Here is a 20,325-nt window from a genome sequence, read left to right as displayed (position 1 = left end):
TCTCTCAATCACTCACCGTTTGGCCTGGGTACATCTCATTCTTTCCCTTCCATATAGCCTGCGTTTTCTGAGTTGTATTGTATTTTGTTGCAGCATCCTCTCCTGCCTTCTATGGGAATGAATAGGTTTCCTTTATTCCCTCTCTCCCCATTGGCTAGTTCAGAAGTTATACTTTAGTAAACTATCCTGATGCTTTTAATAACCATGCTTGACTTGACAAGATCTGGAGTTCACATTTCTGCCCTCCTTGCAAATAAACCCAAGACCTGAGACAGATCTCGGCTACCTCCCTCTCTAACACATACAGTATTGCTCAGTATTTCAGTTGTACCTTCATATCCTGAAATCAACCGTTTGTTTTACTAGCTTTCATAGTCAGCATTTGTTCAGACTGACTCTCATTTTATGAGGTTCCCCTCTCCCCCCATCACCATTCCTTTTACTTGTCAATTCTTCATTTTGGGTAAAATTACCTTTTTTCTGAGAGATGTCCTTCTTTCAGTCTTTTATTGGGAAAGTTTCCTTCTCTTTGTCTGAAAATGTCTTTGATCCTCACACTTGCATAACAGATTAGCCAAAGGTCAAGTTCTATTTCTTTTTCTTTCATTACCTTGAAACCCTGTTCTCTTGTCTCTGGTGCCCCTGCACTTGAGAAGACTGTCTGTTGCTGGTCTGATGATGGTTCGTTTTGTGCCAGTTCTAGCTCCTTCTTGATGACTATGTCTGATAGTGGTTCCTTTGTGGGCTGCTCCTTCCTGATATACCTTTACTGTTTTGAAGTTTTCTTGTGATCTGTCTCGGTAAGGACTTACTTTATTTTTAATTTTTGCTCCAAACTTACTGTGATTCCTGAATCTGAGAATTCCTGTCTCCAGCTAATTCTAAAAAATTATAAACTACATAGAATTTATATTTGACTCTCTTCCATTCTCCCGTCTAATAGAAATAAGTTGGGCCTTCTTATTCCCATGTCTCTTAAATCCCTTTCCTATTTTCTCTCTTTATCCTTCTGTCCTGCATTCCAGGGAATTTCCTCAGATCTGTCTTCCAATATACAGTGTTTCTCTTCAGCAGTGTCTAACCTGTAATCCATCCATTGTAGTTATAATGTTAAAGAGTATGGTTTTCACTCTCAGTTCTATTTTGTTCTTTTTCAGATCGACTTGCTGGGTTGTTCTTTTCTTACATTGTTGATTCCCATTTTAACACCTTCAATCATGATCAATGCATTATCCGATGGTTTCTAACATTTTTATTAAGGTCTCATGGGGCTAAGCCGGCTCTTTGTCTCATGATTTGCTCATGGTAGTTTGTTGTCTGCTGGGTTCTATAATTCCAGATTATAAGCTCCTCATTGGTGGGGCTTTAGTTATAGTTTTGTGTGGCCCTGTTCTGAGAGTATTAACCTCAAGAGAGCTTTTGTCAGACACACTAGGCTGTCATTAAACCGAGACTATCTTCATGTCAATTCCTCACCTTAAGGATTTCCAGATCACTCATGTATTATAAATTTGAGCCTCAATTCTGGATGAGGCCCATGTTTCAAGCGTCTTCCCATTTTGAGTCCATATGGTGACAGATGAGCTTCCTGTGGTACGAGCACACCCATTTACTAAGGGTGTGGTCGTTGAGGGGTCTGTGTTATGTGGGGGGTTCAGGTCCAGCTCTCTACCTCTGGCAGGGCAGGGTTTTCCCTGATGGCCCCATATGGGCAGCAAAGTCCAAGACCCTGATTTTAGATGTAGGGAATCCTGTTGCCTGCCTTCCACCCAGGGCTTGAGTGGCTTCAGGCCATTCCAGTTTCACTTTCTTCTTCATCTGGAATTCCTGGGGATTTCCCTGAATTCTGTGAAAGGCTGACTGTGCCATTTGTCCAGCATTCTAGGTGTCTGTGGAGGAAGACACTTCAGGTTATCTCCTTCTTCATATCACTGGAAGCACACATGCTGTGCAAATTACACAAAGGAAAACAGGGCAGAGGCCGCACCGCACTTCATCTCACATCACATTGACAATTGCCTCCAAGAACCAACTGTGTGTTCTGCCTAAGAAAGAAAGATAGCCGGGCACAGTGGCTTACACCTGCAATCCCAACACTTTGGGAGGCCAAGGCGGGCAGATCACTTGAGGTCAGGAGTTCGAGACCAGCCTGGCCAACATGGCGAAACCCCATCTCTACTAGAAATAGAAAACTTAGCTAGACATGGTGGCACACACCTATAATCCCAGGTACTCAGGAGGCTGAGGCAGGACAATTGCTTGAACCCAGGAGGCAGAGGTTGTAGTGAGCTGAGATCACATGACTCCACTCCAGCCTGGGCAACAGAGCAAGACTTCATTAAAAAAAAAAAAAGAGAAAGAGAGAGAGAGAAAGAAAGAAAAAGGCATCCTACCAATGGCTATCTAGAGGAGTCAAAGACAAGCAGGCAGTGATGACATTCCACCTGGTTTCCACACTCACCTTTCTGGAAGCAATCAAAGGGATTGCTGTGTCCAGAATGTGCTGCCTCTAGGAGTGCTGATGGGTCAAGGTCCGCAGCAGGTGAGCGACGAGTGGGCCCTGATGGTGAATGCTGGTGGCCTTAGGGAAGTCCAGGTGGCCCATGCGGCTGAATGACGACAGAGGCAGCTGCAAGGAGGGACAGATGAGAAGTCCCAGCAAGAAGAGTGGCCCTGATCATCCACTCCCACCTCACCCGCCAAACCCTGGGAATACCAGCGGGCATGTCATTTGGTCCCCACACAGTGTGACTGGCGCTGAGCTGGGAAAAGATGTAAAATATCTCTGATGGTCTCACCTCTAACTCTTCACCCTAAAAAGTGAAAACACTGTTTGACATATCAACTCTCTGTTCTCTTCTCCTCCAAATTCCTCGTTTCAAAGCAAGTGGAAGAGGAGTGGCGACCAACTAACACTTGGTAATCGTGGTTGACTATGGAAGCCTGAATGCTCTCTTCCCTTCACCAACATTCTAGAAGTTTCACTGCTTACAGGAAGGTCCGGAAGGTGGAGGAGGTAGACTGACCCCTCCATGCTCCGTTCCTTGTGAGCACGTTTGGTTGGTGAAGAGCTGGATATTAACTTTGTCTTGCACAAGCAAGTCTTCCTGGTATTTTTGGTGCCATCACCTTGTCAGTTGTTTTGTTCCCCTTTTCTTGTATGATTGTTCGTGCGCATATGGCCTGTGGGTTTTAGGAAGTGAAACATCAAAACATTCTACTTCCAGTGAACACTTTTAGAACTTCAGCAAATATTTTCAAATAAAGTGCTCTAGAATTCAGAGTTTCTCCTCTGCTTATGGAAGAAAACACACATGTCTCCGTCACTGTTCTGGGTAACCTTCATAACTCTTGCTGGAACTCTTTATTCTTCCTACAAACTTCATCAGAAAATCGTAATGAGTACATCATTGGCACAGAATAGAGAACGCTGCTGCTAAGAAAAGACCTGCTGCTTTGGAGCAGGAGAAGCTGTCTGTGCGTTGCCTGGCAACCGCCCCTCCTCATCCTTCTTCCGAAAGGTCTCCCTGTTAGAACCACTGTCGTCATCGGTGGAGTAAAAATGGTCCCCTCTGGGCTGCTGCTCCTGGGTCAGGTGCCAGCAAAGGAGTCTGGTCTCTGAGAGAATCTGCTCATACCGCTTTGGCCGAATGGGCTTTGTAGGTGACCATCAGGGTGGGGAGAGGTGGCTGCATGACCACTTAAGCAAATGGGTCCGCTGCCGTACAAAGGATAGAAATCGTGACACCAAACAGCTTTCGAAAGGATCTTACGGAAACCGCCATTCCCCAGGCTGCTGGAGGCCAGCGTGGATGTGGCTGCTGTGCTGCCCTGATGCCCCCACCCAGGGCTGCTTGTCGCAGAGCTGGAGTGACGGGGCTGCTGTTCACGTTAGAGATTCTGCTTTTCTCCCAGAATGTGTTAGTGTGGTAGGAGATCTCTTCAGGGCTTGGTTACATAAAGGTTGCATTTTCATGAACTGTTTTTTTTTTTTCTCTTGCACCCTCTTTTCCTATGATCTGTTTGGAATCCAAGGTTGGTTTTCAACTGAATTTTGCACACTAATGGAATTTTTAAATGACTCGTGGCTTAAACTATATTTCATATGTCAAAGGGATATGTTTGAAGCTGAAGTCAAATTCTTTTCTCATTGAATAAGGAACATGTATTGATTTATATTAATAAAAATGTTGTAGAACAAATATTTGCAAATACATTTTTCATATTGTTCAAATAAGTTATAAAAGGTAAACAGAAATGCAGTTTTGTCCAACTTCCTTTTTCTCTTCCTCATCAAAGCCTTAGAAGATATTTACTTTTTTTACTTTTTTGTAAAGGTTAGCATTGGTTTCTGTTTAGTCTATAGTTAAACTGTGTTAAACTGTCTATAAACTTTGATTATCCAAATGGAATGAGAGGATTTAATTATTGCTAAGCAGAGAGGTTTAAAATGGACGGGAAAAGAATTAGGGGAGTTTAATCTGTTTAGAATGATTGAGCATTATCTCTTCATCTTCCACACTGTTTCTTCAGAGTTCTCCAGTGTTTTCCATTCATCTGTCTACACCAGCAGATCCTGGTATAAAGAAAATACCTGAATAGTAAACTTTGTGTTTGATAAATAGCCATTTCAGGAATTTGAAATACCATGGGTAAATATTTTTAACTTCTAAAAGGCAGAAATCAGTAGAAATATATGGGTAGATATTTTAAACTTCTAAAAGGCAGAAATCAGTAGAAATATTGTAAGATTGAATTAATTTTTCATTAGACTTGTTTTAATCAAAGTAGCTGCAGTCTGGTATTAAAATCATCACACTGTCAATTGTTGCTGGTTTGTTTTTTTTTTTTAACTGTCTGTAGACCAAAATTACAAGAAGAAGAGAAACACACAAAAGATATTTGGTAAAGGCAGGTGGTCTTGATGAATAATGTTCCTTTCATTAACATATTTCCCTTATTAACCGTGTAATTAATTGTACATAGCCAAGGGAAGCTATGGAAATTGCATTTTGAGATGTATCAAAGCTGACTTATGCTTCAGACTTCCATGCAATTTACCATTAATGAAGCCAGAGATGGAAGCCTCAAATCTATAATTATTACTTACTATTTGAATGACAAGCAAAGAATTTTATCAGCAGAGTTTTAAATGAAAGGGGATTAGCAGCTAATGTTGAAATTGTTAATCTTTCTTATGAAAATAATTTTGAATAAAATGTTTTAGTGAAAAGAGAGGGTTGGGGAAGTATTTGCTATTAAAATAGCGATTTCCTGATACTTCATGTGACTTTGCCTACATTTGACAGCAGGGTGCAAATATTTTTGAAAGTGAATGAATATTTTATAGGGTCCAGAGCTGCTCATGCATTCTGGAAATGGATTATGCAATAGTTCCAAATGTCCTGGCTGGGGTGAGAGACTGTAAGCTAGCCTGAGGAAAGAGCTGAGGCTAAGAAAATAAAATATAGGAGAAAATTCTAGAAAATCCAAATATCCTGGCTAGGGTGAGAGTCTGTAAGCTAGCCAGAGGAAACAGCTGAGGCTAAGAAAATAAAGTATAGGAGAAAATTCTAGAAAATCCAGATATCCTGGCTGGGGTGAGAGTCTGTAAGCCAGCCAGAGAAAAGAGCTGAGGCCAAGAGAATAAAGTATAGGAGAAAATTCTAGAAAAATGAAAATTGGTTTAATGTCCCAGATCTCCACCCTTCTCTCCCTCTGATTGTTCATTTGATTTTAGATGGTAAATGACAAATATTCGTGAAGAAAATTATTCCATGAAACCCTGGTAACCATTTGTCCAAAAGCCCTTGGTGGCAGCACCACCATGGCTCAGTACGTCGCACCTGCACTTCCAAAGTGAAGGTGACTTACCTGAAACCCATGTACCTGGCACACATGACCAGCCTTGGACCACAAGAGGCCTCTGATCAGAAACTGGGAAGCACTCCCACATTCCCACAATGCAATTCAGTAGGTGTCTGTACCCTGTGTTCATCCAACACATGGTTACTGATCATGTAGGATGTACCAGGCTGTGTCAGACGTTAGAGACACCATGAAGAGCAAACAGTTAGCTTGAGGGGAGTGCCTAACGCACACCTGCCATTTACGTATTTGTCCTCATGATTCTTTCCATTGAACTGATGGCGCTGACACTATATGTGCGGCATTGCCTGGTTAGAGCTCTGTGTAGCTGTGAACAGGAGAAAGGACGTCCAGGGAGATGGACCAGTGTGCCGTCCTTCACGTGTGTTCTGGACTTAACGTCACACTCGAGACATGCTGGCTGGTCGGAACATCTGGGACCTGGAGGCCTGTTGGGTTCTTTAGAAAGTTCTGGGCTCCTCCCACACGCAGTATCCAAGGAGAATAGACAGGTGACCACATCCACTGCAGATGTGTAGTTTTCATCTCTTAAAAATTCTGGTTTGCTCAACCTTGCTGTCTCCCTGGTTTCAGTTTGAAATGGATTTAATGGACTAGAACCCCTGTCAGCCTGCGTCAGCCTGTGAATCTTTCACAGAATTGTTTTGTGTTGTCTGGAAAGCAGTTCATGATTGCAGGAGTCATTTAATAACTGGAGCCCGGGGGGTCTGGAAGAGGTCGTACGGCCCCCCTGACCTGTGGGGGATAGTTCACTTGCTAGGACCGTGCCTGGTCGCTCTGCATTTACAACGCAGCCCTGTGTGCACACACGCACTAGGATGCCTTGGTCTGTGTTTCAGGAATCGCCTCATCTGTGGACAAGTACATCAAGGCGTCCCAGGTTAGGTTAGTGATTCAGTTGTTTTTAGATTTTAAATTTGGGGTTAAGCTGTGGGCTGTTAATTTTCTATGGTAGTTTGCGCAAACTTACCTTCGATGAAAGCTGTGTAGTGCCATCCAGTGTCTGAATGTCTTGCCCATATAACAAAAGCATGAAGGCTGTTGGAAATATCAGAGTTATGGATAGAATTTTTCAGATTTTTATCCAGACTTTTAACTTCAGGTAACTTAAGGCTAGGTATGACCTTGCTTCTCAGATCAAATCATTAGGTTCTTTCCTTGCTGTGATTCTGTGAGGGGTGAAGAGTTGAAACAATTACAAAATATTTTGCAAGCTAAAGGGCTGAAGACATCTTAGCTGTGTGAGGAAGGGCAGGTCAGATGAGCAGACGGGAATCCTCGGACGTGTTGCCTGCAGGACGCGGTGCATCCTGCCCGGTTCTCCCTTCACCTGCCTCTGCTGCTGTTCCCCACGCACTGTTCCACGGTCACTGCCTGCTCCTCCATGGCCGGCTGCAGCACTCCTGACTTGCAGCCTCCACTCCCACCTGGGAACCAGGATAGTCTTTCAAAAGCACCATCATCACAAGCGTGTTTGGCTTAAACTCTCGAAGGCTTTCCATGGCTCTTAAAATAAGCTGCTGAGTCCTTGCAGGCCAACAGCTCCCTGGTCTGCCGGGCACCGCTGCCCTCACATCCATTCCTTCTCTGCAGCCCCAACCTTCCCTCCTCCCGGAGTGGCCACACCATCCCGCCTGAGACTCCATCCCTTCCCTGTAGGACCCCCACCCCCACTCAGGCCCTGCCCAGGTCCTTTGCACTGGGGACTCGGCCCATGGCTCTGAGAGTTTACCCTTCTGAGGGGCCCCCTCAGTCCCATCCCAGGCACACCCCGTCCCCACACTCAGGCTCTGCATTGTGACTCTTGTCCGCATCTTCTTACTACTCACTGTTGTCTGAAATCACTTTTTAAAGCTATGTTTATCCACTTGTAGATGATCTGCCCTCCACCTAAAGAAATTAAGGAAATGAGGCGGGCACGGTGGCTCATGCTTGTAATCCCAGTACTGCAGGAGGCCAAGACGGGCAGATCACCTGAGGTCAGGAGTTCGAGACCAGCCTGGCCAAGATGCTGAAACCCCATCTCTACTAAAAATACAAAAATTAACTGGCCATGATGGTTCATACCTTTAGTCCTAGCTACTTGGGAGGCTGAGGCAGGAGAATTGCTTGAACCTGAGAGGTGGAGGTTACAGTGAGCTGAGATCATACCACTGCACTCCAGCCTGGGCAACAGAGTGAGACTCTCTCTCCAAAAAAATAAAATAAAATAAAATAAAGAAGAAAAGAAAAGAAAGAAAAAAAATAAATTAAAGAAATGAACCCCATGAGGACAGGGTCTTTGGCCAGCTAACTCCTGTGCCCCCAAACCTAGGCCATCCCTGGCTTATAGGACATGCTTAATCAAACTGGGTGGCCGAAGGGACAGATGACTAGACCACCACAGCATCGGCAGGAATCCGACTGAAATGACAGCAGCTCGTAGCCCTCCGTCCCAAAACCAGGTGAGGCATTCACGTTTCACTTAGAATGCCAAGCAGACCTCTTTTGCCCTAAATTTAAATATTAATAGCTGTACATTTATGGAAAACATAGTATAATTCTCTGAATTATTTTCCATTGCTTATAAGCATTCATCTTTGTATTTTACCTATGTTCACATAACCTTAATTTTTTAAGATGTTAAATAAGATAATAAGATTCATAAAATTGTTCATTTAAAATTCTTTGCACTTCTCTGAGAATGACAGCCTGAAATACAAAGTGCTGCCTCTGTCATCATCCCCATTATTAAACAGCTTCTTTCTTAGTCTTTCTGCAGGTGACCCCGTCACCCCCTCCTACGCACACTCCCTAATATGATATCTTGCTAAAAAATGCCCAGCGTAAAACAATCCATCAATCGTATGAAAGAACAAGACTTTCCCCTACTTAATAAGAGTAGGTGGTAAGGAAAAAATTACTTATCTTTTTAAGTTTATTAATTAGAACATTTCTAGAACAGAATGTGTTCATTATTAACATCTTCCATTGGGGTTTTTGTTGTTAAGTCTTGATCAAGTTGTCATATTTTTCTGTAAATGTGTAGCAGAAGTTTAGTGGAAGTCATAAACTGAAATCGAGGATCGCCGGGCGTCGGTGCAGCAGGCCACCTCTCCACGCATCGCAGGTCTTCGTGTAGTCCTTCTCAAGGTGGCACAGGGACTGGGTCGGCTGCGGACTCCAGGAAGTACCCCGCAGGGCACCCGGGCGTTGTGTAAGAACTCCTTTACCAGTGTGATGTCTTACAACTCTGGCCTTTGTTATCAATTTGGAACACCAAAAGCCAAACTATAATAAAAATACACTTATTGAAGCTTCTATTCAATCGAGATGGAGCCAGTTTTCATGTCCTCTTAACACACCACTTTGCAAAGAGTTAACCTTCCTTTCCCTTTGCTCTTCCAAAAGTACATAAGGTCTGTGATCACGTCCCAGTGCTTCTATTAGAGGCAAGGGATCTGTCCTCTTAGAGTGTTTTTCTGATAAGACTTTGAAAAAAGCATGTCATTTTCTTGAGAGCCTTATCTGAAGGGCTTTTTTTTGGGGGGGTGGGGGGTGGGCAGAGTCTTGCTCTGTTGCCCAGGCTGGAGTGCAGTGGTGCAATCTTGGCTCGCTGCAAGCTCTGCCTCCCGGGTTCACACCATTCTCCCGCCTCAGCCTCCTGAGTAGCTGGGACTACAAGCGCCCGCCACCACGCCCGGCTAATCTTTTGTATTTTTAGTAGTGACGGGATTTCACCGTGTTAGCCAGAATGTTCTCGATCTCCGGACCTCATGATCTGCCTGCCTCGGCCTCCCAAAGTGAGGGCATTCTTAATTCTCAGTGAGTGTATTTTATTTTTCGGTGATGAAAAAGTTTTAAATAAAGCAGAAAATTCAGTAGCATTCCCAGTCTCAAAACCAACACACACCACACATTGTTTCCCCTTCTACAGCTTGTTCCTGTGGCTGCTACTTCACCTTCTCCACCCAAACTGCATGCCAGTGGGGGACTTTCTCTGGAAGATTCCATTTCGAAGTGTTTGAACTTTTCTCCACTACCTTAATGGCTTATAATTTTCTATTACTCCACAGTTTGGTAACAAGGCAAAGAATGGAAGTGGATTTCTAAGTCACATTAAGACACAGGGAGAACAGTTTTCAAGGGTCTCTGGACTTGCCAGAGGTTCTAGGTGGTCCTCGGAATAGGTCAGCTGGAGAAAAAACTCTCAGAGAAAAAGGTTGGAATAAATGGCATTAATTCACATCCATCAGGAAAGCCAGCTGTGGTGCCCACAGGAGGAGGCTTTTGCCAGTTTCCTCTGTGTGGACCACTTCCCATTCCCTGGGGTAAGGGACGCATGCGACGTACCGCAGATACGTGTGGGAATTCTTCCTCCTTACAAACAAGTTTTCATGAAAGCAATTTTTAAAATGTGATCAAAAGCGAGCAGACCCCATGAGTGGTCTTTCATGCACTCTTGTTAATTCCATGGGTCCCATTTCTACTTCTTTTTGGCTTTGTACAGATAACCCAGAGGCTGAATTCCAAAACCATGTGTTTGCTTCTCTCAAGCAGACTCCAGCTTGGCATGCAGGTGCACTTCGAGTTGGCTGCCGTGGGCCTGTGCTTTTTGGTAATGTGTGCATATCTGCCCTGCATCTTCAGCTCCTTGTTTGGAGAGCCGGAACAATGCCTTTTACAGCTGTTGGGTAAGACCTGTAATTCCATGGCGAGTCAAAGGTGGTACCATGACGGGCAGACGGCGTGTTGGAGGAGCGGGATGGTGAAGAAGCCGGTTCACTTGGTGCTGTGATGGGCAGACGGCGTGTTGGAGGAGCGGGATGGTGAAGAAGCCGGTTCACTTGGTGCTGTGATGGGCAGACGGCGTGTTAGAGGAGCGGGATGGTGAAGAAGCCGGTTCACTTGGTGCTGTGATGGGCAGACGGCGTGTTGGAGGAGCGGGATGGTGAAGAAGCCGGTTCACTTGGTGCTGTGATGGGCAGACGGCGTGTTGGAGGAGCAGGATGGTGAAGAAGCCGGTTCACTTGGTGCTGTGATGGGCAGACGGCGTGTTAGAGGAGCGGGATGGTGAAGAAGCAGGTTCAGTTGGTGCTGTGATGGGCAGACGGCGTGTTAGAGGAGCAGGATGGTGAAGAAGCCGGTTCACTCCACGCCGCCTCACGTTGTGGGCATTGCTTTCTAAGAGTCAGATGGCAAGTTGAATATGGTCATATGGTTCAGGATTCCTGTTTCAAGAAGAGCTTTCTTCAACTAAGAAATAGTGAAACTATCTTCTCATCCTTTAACCATTATCTGTTCTTCTTTGTGTTTACATGTATTACTTTGAATTTCTAATTTTAAATATTTTAACATTCCTGCTGCATAATATTAACAAATAATATTTAAAATATGTCAGATGCAGCAATCTACAGACAATAAAATACCTTTCCATCAAGCGTCTGCTGCTCCCGAAGCCACCAGAGCTGTGTGTGCTGAGCCAAGACAATCAAGCTCATTGAACTTCTCCTTTCGTCTCTTCACAGTTTTGCTTGGAATTCAAATGTCTTACTTATGGAATTCAAAAATTTAACATGAACATTTTCCTTTCATGTATTAATGAAGACAGGTGACCATGTTTATTTTTAAAGAAAGAAAAGGTCATCATTTCTCCAAATGGCAGTGGAAGCAGCTTAGTCCTTGCTTTTAAAAGCATTATTCTAACTTGTGACTTCAAAACACAAACCTGTGGTCTCGTCACAAGGAAGGAAAATGTAAAGGGATTCTATTCTTCATTTTAACAAAAGGTTTGATTGTAATGTTCGGTAAATTAAAGGGCATTGTGCTGCAACAGGCGCCCATGTAGAAAAGAGAAGTATAGCCTTCCCATTAGTGACTGGGTTCCCCAAAGCCCAGCTTTCCTTAACACGCCTTGTCTACAGTGGGAAGAAGTCTCCAGGGCTGGCAGCATTGTTGTAGTCACGAAGTTTCACCAGGACAGTTTCCACTTGTCCCATATCCGAAGACCCTCGGAGTGATGATGGGCGTCTCCAGTCATCCGTGGGGACTCATTTTCCACTGCACGAGTGGTTTGATTGATGTGAAATAATGCCAGATGGACCAGCTTTTTCTCATTTTTAAATGGTCCACCATCCTTTGGAGTTTTAGTATTGCATGGGGAGTTTATTCTCATTATTATTTTTAATAATAATAATAAATCATCTTGCACCTCTCAGTATCTCACTCCTTCATTGTTACAGCCAACAGATAGATGCCAAAGTAACCTAATTTCTGTGACTTTGAATGGAGCTGAAATAGCACTGGCCTGCTCCAGTCTTTCTTTTACCTCCCCACGGGTTCTACGGGCGTCTTTGGCAGCAGGGTCTGCAGGAACAGGTGAGTTGGTATTGGCTGATCCAGGATCCCAGTGCCTGTGGATGGGATTCACATGGAACCACATTTGGACCCTTTACAAGTCTCCAAATGCACTACCCCAGTACTCAGAGGTGGCAGCTGCACTTCCTCCTGGTGCCAACAGGAAGATGAGCGTGGCCCACAGCACAGGTTACTGTGTGCTTTCCCCATGAACGCCGCAGTTGAACGCCTGTTCCCACCCAGTGCTGGCTTGCTGCATGTGGTGAAATATAATTCTTATTTTCAGTAAATGGGATGATTAACTCCTGGAAACCGACCCTCAATGTCGACACCAGTAAGGTGGTGTCATGAAACAGTCTCAGGATGTGATGTGAGTGCCGGGTCCTGCGTCAGACGCACACGGGATGCTGGTGTTCTCTTCCCAGCGGAGAAATTGTCCTTGTGAACTAGAAGTTCAGTTTCACATAGTCTCTTAAACAGGCATTTCCTAGTATTTCCCCTCCTGAAGACAGGCCATGAAATATTTCCCTCTTCAAAAAAGAAGTGAACAGAAGAGAGCAGACAGGAGTGGCACGCTCTGGACCATGCTTGACGTCCACAGGGAGGCGCGGAAACACAAGCTCAGTAGGAAGCGCTGCTCACATCAGCTTTCAGCAGGGACAGAGCCGCGCACTTGCTGGGAATCCGCCGTCCCTGGAGGCAGCAGAACGCTGGAGCCATGCTTGTTATTTGCCCTCTGATGGTGTCAGCAGTGGTGGCTCTGCCCTGCTAGGGGTGACAGTGCAGCCCCCTGACGGTGTCCCTGAGGTCAGCCCTAGGCGCACATTCATGTGGCGCTCAATTGCTGGTACTTGTGGTGGCTCATCATGTTGTATTTCCTTAAACAAAAGGATAAGAGTGTCCCCAGAAACGCAGTGGAGCCACAGAGCGTGGGAGGGAACTGAAGAGTCTTTCCAGGACCCTCTTCCTCTGCTGAAACACTGAGACTCTCCAGCACCCCATTCCCAGGGCACACCCCTTCAACTGTGTCTCCCATATTCACTCATCATCCCTCAAAACCTCCTTGGGAACACAGACTCTGGCTCTCCCCCGTGAGCTGTGATTCCCAGGTTACGAAGGGCCGCACCCATGGGGCTCAATGAGACAGCATGACTTGCTGGAAGGCTCCACGCCAAAAAGTAGCCATGGGAGGGACCCACACTGTTCTGTGTATCAGACTGTTAAGAACTCTATCAGCACCAAGTCCAGTGCCTTCCCACTGTGTTCATGTGGGTTCCTGTTCTGCAGAAGCTCCTCTCCATGTCCATCTTTGCGGGTGACAGGCGCGGTTCCTCTCCTGAAGAGACGGTGCTCTTGCAATTGTTAACAGACCCTGTTGTGTTCTGGACTGTCTGTGCTCCATGTTCCTAGAAATCACCCCCTTGACCTCAAGGTGTTGATCATTTGACTGGAAAACAGTGCCAACGACATTTGGGCTATGTTAATACATTGTGAACACGTTCTCGGTCAAAGCGTTCATGGAATCACACTTTTGTTACACAAATTTTGGGATTCTGTGTAAAATGATTCCATTAAATGTGGAAGCCAGTTGGTTTGCCTGACACATGGAGACTGTTTCCTTCACAAACCGTCTAGCAGCACTCAGTCTTGTGACCCAGGGACTGTCCTTAATGCCCCAACTCTAAATGGTCTCATAGGGTGAGCTAGAAAACTATATGAGACAGGGACTGGCAGGATGGATTCAGAAACGAGAGGAGGATGACAGAGGAAACCTTAGATTGAATTCGTATCTCTAACAAAGTAGATTGTGTGAGCTCTGATGGTGTCATTCTCAAAGGGTGAGAACGTGAAAAAGAATGCAGCCACATCTTTGGCCGCTGTGGTGTGGATGTCATGTGCTCTGGGATCTACGTCAGTGGATGTTGGCAACACACTTGGGAAACCCACTTCCTGAGTCCCCATGGCTTTCTCCATGAATGGTTTGATCTAGGAATTCACTCTTCCACAAGCACATCATGTCTAGGCCCTCAGGAAGTATGAGAATTTGAGAAGGTTGGAGATACCTTTTCACTCAGGGCTCATCTAGAAACAGCTTAAGTAAAATTCCCTTAATGGAGTTTAAAAATATGAAAATGTCAGACTGAGTTCTCCCAGCCAAGAGCCCTTCAAAACCCAAAATTATAGAGCAAGCAGCTCTAAAGGATGAAAGACACGCCTCCAAACGCTCTCTAAGAATCAGGGAACCAACAGCAAATCCAGCTTCCCTAAGCACTTCAGCTTGCATCAACTGAAATTCAGCACTAATTCTTCACTCCCTGTTTTCACTCTTCATGGATTTCCTGACGTGAGCACGCATTGTGGTGCAGTCTCGCCTTTGCTGGCTCACTCCCCCGGTCAGCCCCTCTCGGCTCATTCTAGAGCTTTCCTCATAAAGCTTCAACTCAGAGGCACTGACAGAGAGCCCAGAGCAAGGAGCTGTGTGAAGTGGGATGCGGAGTGAGAAGGGATCCCTGACCACCAGGAGCTCACACTGCAGAGGAGACCCAGCTGCAGGTGCAGTGCACACTGGTGCCTGGAGGCCACTGAGAAGGCTCCAGGAGAGATGGAGCACGTGACCTGGGACCTGGACCGTGGAGAATGAGGGAGATTTAAAAAAAGGAGAAGAGTTGTAGAGAAGAGCTCTCTGAACTGTTGCCCTTCCGAATTTATACAACTGCTATTAGGTTCAGGTTATTACGGGAACAGTCAGTGAACTGACACCTGTCTGTCATGAGTTACAATGATGTTTGCTGGGCAACCCCAGAGAGGAAGATGCAGCAAGGGAATGTGTAGTAAAACATTCCAAGTTCCTTATGCTCCGTTTTGGGGAAGTTCTTCCAAGTTTCAGAAGATTCAAAGGCAGTGTTTTGGATGCCCATCATCAAAATAAAATGTTTACCTATAATATAAATCACTTGTAGAGATTTCCAGGTTATGGCATTATTATTCCACAGATATTAGCTGAGTCCCTGCTGCCTGTGCTAAGCAACCGAAACACAGTCCCTGCCCTAAAAAAATTAATCTCATGAGAAGAATCAGAGCTTGAAGCCCCCAGTTAAAGCACCAGGCAGAATGTGACGAATGCCATAGAGACATATGTTTGAAGCAGTAACTGTTTGATGTGGGGGGCGAGTTGTAGGAAAAAAAGATCATGGGATGGGGTAGGTAAGGGGCATGTCCTGATCGGACTCCTGGAGGAGGAAGTGGTGTCTGAACCGCACCTTGAAGTCTGGGTTGGTTCATTACAGAAAAATCAGCACAAAATGTAGAGAAGGATGGCGGCGGGGAGGGGGCAAAGGCTGAGAAGCAGCCTTATGGGATAGAAAGTATGAGCTTAGTGAAAGGAAATTCAGACAAAGGACAGTGCTAGTCTAGTCACCCTTGGTAATTTTTTAAATAGGTTAAATTTTGCACCAGAAACGCCAACATAGTCGTTCAGGGACAAGCAACTGGAAAGGAGAAGGTGATGGTAAGAAGATCGGCAAGAAGACTGCAGTGACGGGCCAGGAGAAAATCCACAGGGCATTTCAGAGGCCAGGCTCAGGCTTTGGTGCCACCACTGGCCGCTGGGGGCTGTGGACCAATTGCTAACCTTCTCTAGGCCTTGGTTTCCTTATCTGTAAGATGTGAACCTCATCTCAGCACTTTTTCACTTTAAAGAAGTAAATTCTGTTCTCTTGAGGATGTCCAAAGCTGAAATGAAGGTACTCAGCCCTGGGGGAAAAGGTTGCCTTACAGTTTGCTGTGGGCCCTGGGGTTATTTGCTGCCTTTGTTTCCATTCTGCTTATCTTCATTTTCTGTTCTTTTCTACATGTGCTATTTATGTAACAAAAGTTGCAGTGCCTTAAGAAACTAAGCCCTCCCACCACCACACTCTCTCACACATGCACTCATCTATAAAATAAAAGAATTTAAATGTCAGGGTTTTTTTTTCTGAGCTCACTATATTTTTATGATTTTTTTCCATTTATTGGGGTACAGGTGGTATTTAGTTACATGAGTACATTCTTTAGTGGTGATTTGTGAGATTTTGGTGACATATCACCTGAGCAGTATACACTGCAACATATTTGTTGTCTTTTATCCCTTGCTTCCCTCCCTCCCCTCCCCGCCAAGTCCCCCAAGTCCATTGTATCATTCTTATGCATCTGCATCCTCATAACTAGTTCCCACATATCAGGGAGAACATATGATGTTTGGTTTTCCATTCCTGAGTTACTTCACTTAGAAGAATAGTCTCCAGTCTCATCCAGGTCACTGCAAATGCTGTTAAATCATTCTTTTTTATGGCTGTGTAGTATTCCATTGTATGCCACAGTTTCTTTATCCTCTCATTGATTGATAAGCATTTGGGTTTGTTCCACAATTTTGCAATTGTGAATTGTGCTGCTATAAACATGCATGTGCAAGTATATTTTTTGTATAATGACATCTTTTCCTCTAGGTAAATACCCAGTAGTGGGATTGCTGGATCATATGGTAGTTCTACTTTAAGTTCTTTAAGGAATCTCCACACTGTTTTCCATAGCAGCTGTACTAGTTTACATTCCCACCAGCAGTGTGGAAGTGTTCCCTGTTCACTGCAAACCAACATCTATTGTTTATTGATGTTTTGGTTATGGCCATTCTTGCAGGAGTAAGGTGGTATCACATTGTGGTTTTGATTTGCATTTCCCTGATCATTAGTGATGTTGAGCATTTTTTCATATGTCTGTTGGTCGTTTGTGTATCTTCTTTTGAGAATTGTCTATTCACGTCCTTAGCCCACTTTTTGGTAGGATTGTTTGTTGTAGTTTTTTTTTTTTTCTTACTGATTTGTTTGCTTAAATGTCAGTTTTTAAAACACCTATAGCTAAATGCCCACTACCGGGGAGGCCACGAATACTGTTTAAATTACATGTTAATTTCCTAATAATTCCAGAAGGCATCTGAGTAGAGTTGCTACACTCGTCCGAGTTCACATTCACATGCAGGACGCCACAGTGCAGATGGCCCCCAGCTTATGATGGTTTGACTTTACAGTGGTGCAGAAGCAACACGCATTAAATAGAAACTGAACTTCAAGTACCTATGCAACCATTCTGTTACTCACTTTCAGTTCAGTGTTCAATGAATCACGTAAGATATTCAACGCTTTATCCTCAGTAGGCTTTGTGTGAGATGGGTTTGCTCAGCTGCAGAGGAAGGTAGGTATTCTGAGCATGTGTAAGGCAGGCTAGGCTCAGCTGTGACACTCAGTAGGTTACCTGTGTTCAAGGCACTTTTTTTTTTTTTTTTTTTTTTTTTTTTTTGAGGCAGAGTCTCGCTCTGTCGCCCAGGCTGGAGTGCATTGGCCGGATCTCAGCTCACTGCAAGCTCCGCCTCCCGGGTTCACGCCATTCTCCTGCCTCAGCCTCCCGAGTAGCTGGGACTACAGGCGCCCGCCACCTCACCCAGCTAGTTTTTTTTTTTTTTTTGTAGTTTTAGTAGAGACGGGGTTTCACTGTGTTCGCCAGGATGGTCTCGATCTCCTGACCTCGTGATCCACCCGTCTCGGCCTCCCAAAGTGCTGGGATTACAGGCTTGAGCCACCGCACCCGGCCCATTTTTTTTTTTTTTTGAGACGGAGTTTCACTCTTGTCACCCAGGCTGGAGTGCCATGGTGTGAGCTCACTGCAATGTCTGCTTCCCAGGTTCAAGCAATTCTCCTGCCTCAGCCTCCCGAGTAGCTGGGCTTAGAGGTGCCCGCCACCATGCCCGGCTAATTTTTGTATTTTTAGTAGAGACAAGGTTTCACCATGTTGGCCAGGCTGGTCTCAAACTCCTGGCCTCAGGTGATCCACCCACCTCAGCCTCCCAAAGTGCTGGGATTATAGGCGTGAGCTACCGAGCCTGGCCTCAGTGCACTTTCAACTTCAGAAACCCTTGGGCCATAACCCATCGTAAGTAGGGGAGCATCTGTACTAAGCTCCCGTGGTACCTTTGGTTTTGCTTTCATTGTTTAAAACATTACTTTGCCATGAAGGCCTAGCTTCCCCACAGACTCACAGATGAAAAGCATCTTATCTACAAGCCACGAAAGAGGAAAAAGACTCCTAAGATGCGGTTGGGGGATATTTCATCAGTTTAATATCACAAAGGATGTTTCCTAAAAAATATTGATAGAAGAATACAGAACAGATCACATTGAAATGAGCAGAATGGGACAAACAGCCCACTGGAGTGGCGTGTGCAGAGCGGTGTCAGCTTTATCTCAGTTTTAATAGAGTCAAGTGCCTCTGCAGATGACTTTATGCTCTGTGAAAAAAAAATCACGCCAGTATCTACCTCTTCCTCCCTCCTACCACCCAACCTTACGCCACACAGGCTCAGTTTGTCTTTTTGCCATAAATTTAGAAATTCAAGAGAACTTAGAGTATAATTTTGCTTCCCAAGTTAAGATAAATGTGAGAATTTAAACAGCTGCACTTTATAGGAATTAAGATAATATCCAATGCCTCTTTTGCAGACAATATTTTCCATTGGATTAAACCTGCTAGGGTTCATCATTTTAGAACCCATTATGTTTTATTGAAGGAAGCCCATTTGTTTGTGATGGATTTTATGAAAAGAGCATTTTCCAAAGAAAAGCTAGGACCTAGAATCATTTCGCCAGGAACATTTTATACCTACCTATTTGTAGAACTCTACATAAGCCCACCTTGAGGAAAGTAGCTACAGAAACAGACTGGGACTATTCTTTCATCATAACTATCCACCTCCCAGGTTCCCCCACACACCAGACTTGGGCTGGGTGAGCTGGTCAGTATTTGCACAAAACTTAAATATTATATCATCCAAGAATGTTTTTCCTATTAGGGTAACTTTGTTACAAAAATATGAATTTGATGTTCCATCATGATTGTCTCAAAAGAAAGAATGTGTAGTTCACGTTTCCTAGATTGAGCCGTTAGAATTTTGCCTAATTTCGTAACTCGAGACATCTCTATGGGGTGCTTCTTCCATGCACAAGAAACCCCGAGGCTTCCTGGGTGTTGGGGCTGGTGACGGGAGTGGACGAACTCGTTCGCTTTGGCTCAGAGCCGCCCTGATGTTTCTGTTCCTGGCGCGGGTGTGCTCCCAAGGCTCAAGGCGTGGCGTGGGAAAAGCGTTTGCTGCATGGAGTGGGCAGTCGGTGCGTCTTCTCATTGACACTGGAGTCCCTCTGCCCTTCGCAACCAGCTCAAGCACGGCCATGGTGGGGACGACAGTGACAACCTGGGACCTCCTAACAGGCGGCCTCAGAGTGCCCACCCTGAGCCAGGCGATTGTCCCCCACCACCACGCCCACCCGGGTGCAGGGGAGTCGCGCTAAACAGCACATGTGCCCGATGCACCTGCTCCTGTGTGAGCCGGGCCAGCACGGCAGGGTGTGTGTTTGCTGCATGGGTTCAGGTTGGCTGTGATCAAAACTTCCACTAGACGGCACAATGAGCTGAGATTCCCGCCTCGCTGTGTCCAGCCCTCCCTCCCTGCGTGTCTCTTTCTCCGCCTATCTCCTGGAACCGGCCCAGTGGGCAGGGAGGGACCATCCCAGCTCCTTGGATCAATCGAAGGGGATGTCAGGGGGTGGGTGGAAGGTGAGAAGGGCTTGAACCCCGGGCCTGACAGTGGAGTGCGCGGCTGCTTTGCAGCAAAGGATGATGTGTGCACGCACATGCTTTATTTTCTTGTGTGGACACGCTTGGAACCTGTGTCTACACATGACACGTGGCACCTTGCAAATCCACAAGCAGAGCGACAGCAGATGAGGCTGTCACTTCCTGGGGTGCCATAGTGCAGCTGGGTTTGGTCCTTTGAAATGCTTTTCCTTAAAATCAGGGCCAGTTCCCAACCATACAGACGAATAAGAAGCGAGCGGCTGTGCTGGCGGCACGGGGGTCTTTGTGGAGGGTGATTTTCAGAAGGCCTTTGTTTCCTCATCTGCTCATAGTAATGCTCACTGACAAGCACCAGAAAAATTAAGATTGGAACAGCCAAGGGTCAAAATATTTGCTTCCATCCATTTGTGTTTGTTTCATGCTAGAAGCTATTCCGCATTT

At 45.3% G+C, this 20,325-nt stretch overlaps 1 protein-coding gene across 2 annotated transcripts in view; it reads left to right on the top strand.

Moving 5' to 3' along the window:
• Positions 1 to 20,325, top strand: part of PTPRN2 (protein tyrosine phosphatase receptor type N2) — a 985,554-nt gene that overhangs the window by 881,759 nt on the left and 83,470 nt on the right. The gene's annotated exons all lie outside the window — the stretch shown is intronic.

The sequence above is a fragment of the Chlorocebus sabaeus genome, chromosome 21 (assembly GCF_047675955.1).
Source record: "Chlorocebus sabaeus isolate Y175 chromosome 21, mChlSab1.0.hap1, whole genome shotgun sequence".
NCBI lineage: Eukaryota > Metazoa > Chordata > Mammalia > Primates > Cercopithecidae > Chlorocebus > Chlorocebus sabaeus.
Note: the sequence above shows the minus strand (reverse complement) of the source record. Positions and strands in the feature narration are given on the sequence as shown.